The sequence below is a fragment of the Manihot esculenta genome, chromosome 15 (assembly GCF_001659605.2).
Source record: "Manihot esculenta cultivar AM560-2 chromosome 15, M.esculenta_v8, whole genome shotgun sequence".
Taxonomy (NCBI): Eukaryota; Viridiplantae; Streptophyta; class Magnoliopsida; order Malpighiales; family Euphorbiaceae; genus Manihot; species Manihot esculenta.
This window is the reverse complement of record NC_035175.2, coordinates 20,571,427-20,574,957: the sequence shown is the minus strand read 5'-3', so window position 1 is coordinate 20,574,957 and position 3,531 is coordinate 20,571,427.

The window sequence follows — 3,531 nt, the reverse complement described above, 5'->3', positions numbered from 1 at the left end:
CTATCTGATGTTGCCCTTTGCAGAACGGGGAGATGAGCATCCATGTCCTCATCCTCCGACGGAGCTCCTGTCAATCTAGCAGATCGACGAGTTCCTCTCATCCTGCCTCTGAAAAAGCACAACAGCACACACAATATCATCAACTGATCCATGTGAAAACACATGAATCCTTAACACATATCAAACATATTAATAATACACATGCAACTCATCATGGCATTTCACATCAGCATGCAAGACAGGACTCCACATCCTATCCTAGTGGACATGATTTGCACTTATTGTGCTTTCCTTCCTATACAAGACAACACCTCTTTCCGATGTGGGATATCCCAACACACCGTACTCTTGAGGCCCTATGCTCTGATACCAATCTGTAACGACCCGGAAACCGGTACCCCTCTGTAACGGCCCGAACCATCACTGGCACTAGGATCCAGATCGGCTTAAGGCCGCCGGGACCCGTAGCAAGCCGACTATACTCTCTGTGTACCTGATAAATCCCATACATGATACAAAGATACTCACCAATCCTGTAAAACTCTGTAGGCTTAACTACTGCTACTCAGATATATCAATCTGAAATGGCCCTCAGGGCCTATACCAGGGACTACTATCTGCTGTGGATCAAGGGATTGAAACCCTTTTACTCTGTAACACAATCCACTGGTATCACATCAAAGCCATACATTAAGCCTAACTCACACATTTCTCATCAAGAAACGTAAAACAGGATTCATGTACAAGGGATTAATCATACATCACACTATAGCAAGGATACTAGGAAAAGCACAAGTCTATCCAGTATACGACAGTACATATCTATACACATTACAGTACCACTAATCTTTGAGTTACATCATGTCCACTACTGTATTACAACCATACATTCATGCATATCTTCCCTCTGTACTCTTGCTGACTTTAACTTCCCATAGCTATCTCAGAACCTGCAAAACTGGGGTTAAGGGAGTGGGATGAGCTCTATAGCCCAGTGAGGAGGAACAGTAAAACAGTTCATTAAGTACATGTTATCATGAAATGCGTCACATCACAAACAAATCATCAAACGGATGAACTTGTCACCTATAGCCCCCACTATAAACAAATACCCTACTTGCTAGGGAGGCAGAGCCATCACCTAGACTTCTATACCCAACTGTGCTAGGGAGGTAGAACCATCACCCAGTCTTCTCTGTACTGTCTCATATCACAACAAATCCAATAATGCTAGGGAGGCGGAGCCATCACCCAGTCTTCTCTTATGCTGTATGTCTATCTGTAACTGAGTACCAGGAGCGACCTGGACTATCCAGGAGCGACCTGGAATGGCTATCTCATGCCATATCTCTGTAGTAGTATCTTATCTCATGTCAAGGGCTAAGGATCATCCAACGTTCATCCACACCACAACAACAACTTATGCAATGCATAAAATTCGTGGATTCTAATGCAATACAACCTATTACATAACATGGCATTTTATGATGCATGGATCATGCTAGAATCGTGTCATTTCTCAAAATAAAATATTCAGTTTAGTTCCACTCACCTCTAGCCAATGCTGGCTAACTCTGGGCCAACTCTAACTCTGGAGCCTCCTCGGTTCCTCGGTCCAATCCTACACAGATGGACATAAATGAGGTACCAAACATACGCTAACATAACTATGAACATCTCTCCAAAAACCCTCTAAAACATCACAAAACATGCATGCAAAACAAGCAAAGGAAGGCTGGACAGGGCACCTTCGGCAGCACCTTCGGCGGCCGAATGTCTCCTCCAGAGACGAAAGTCAGGCATGTTCGGCGGCCTAACTTGGACTTTCGGGGGCCGAACCTGAGTTTAGTCAGAACTCAGTTTCGTGCACAAGGACGCCTGCCAGTCCCTCCATCACCTGTTCAGACCTCAACACATGCATTTAACCCTTCTAAAACATGCATAAACACTTCAACAAGCCTAAGGGAGCTTCAAATAACTTTAAACTCCAACAAACAAGCTCACAAGACACACATCAAACATAAAGGATTCATAAACCCTATGATGCACATCTCATGCAAACTCATGCCTAGCTCCCTTTTCCCTTTACAAAACTCATAAAAACATCATAAGAACCATGGATCAACACTTACCTCTTGAAGAACAAAGGCTGAGATGATCCAAACTCAAAGATATGGAGAAACCAAGCTTCACAAGCTTCAAACTCCAAAACCTTGTTTCAAGCTCACAACTCTTCAAAACAAGGGTAAAACTCATTAAAACCGTGAAAGATTTGAAGAAAAACCATGAAAATACTTTAAGGAGATCAAGACCTCACCTAGGTCAGAAGGAGAGAAGAAACCTCCTCCTTTTTCTGCCACTCGGTGCCCTTATAGATGAGCAACCGCCTCAGGTTCGGCTGCCGAATCGCATGCAAAACCATGCAACCTTCGGGGGCCGAACTTAACCTTCGGGGGCCGAAACTAGGGCACTTTAGGCGGCCGAACTTAACCTTAGGGGGCCGAACATGGCAAAATGCCTCCTTGGCCATAGCTCTTCAAAACTCAATCCTTTTCTACACTAAACCTTTAAAACACTTGAAAATAGGTTAGAAAACTTTCTCTTACCCTTCCAGAGACCTCTGACATCCTCGAACTCCCCCGGACGGTAGGAATTCCGATGTCTGATATGAGACAGTACAGAGAAGACTGGGTGATGGTTCTACCTCCCTAGCACAGTTGGGTATAGAAGTCTAGGTGATGGCTCTGCCTCCCTAGCAAGTAGGGTATTTGTTTATAGTGGGGGCTATAGGTGACAAGTTCATCCGTTTGATGATTTGTTTGTGATGTGACGCATTTCATGATAACATGTACTTAATGAACTGTTTTACTGTTCCTCCTCACTGGGCTATAGAGCTCATCCCACTCCCTTAACCCCAGTTTTGCAGGTTCTGAGATAGCTATGGGAAGTTAAAGTCAGCAAGAGTACAGAGGGAAGATATGCATGAATGTATGGTTGTAATACAGTAGTGGACATGATGTAACTCAAAGATTAGTGGTACTGTAATGTGTATAGATATGTACTGTCGTATACTGGATAGACTTGTGCTTTTCCTAGTATCCTTGCTATAGTGTGATGTATGATTAATCCCTTGTACATGAATCCTGTTTTACGTTTCTTGATGAGAAATGTGTGAGTTAGGCTTAATGTATGGCTTTGATGTGATACCAGTGGATTGTGTTACAGAGTAAAAGGGTTTCAATCCCTTGATCCACAGCAGATAGTAGTCCCTGGTATAGGCCCTGAGGGCCATTTCAGATTGATATATCTGAGTAGCAGTAGGTCAGCCTACAGAGTTTTACAGGATTGGTGAGTATCTTTGTATCATGTATGGGATTTATCAGGTACACAGAGAGTATAGTCGGCTTGCTACGGGTCCCGGCGGCCTTAAGCCGATCTGGATCCTAGTGCCAGTGATGGTTCGGGCCGTTACAGAGGGGTACCGGTTTCCGGGTCGTTACAAAACTCATGTTTTCTTATTCTTTGTAAAGA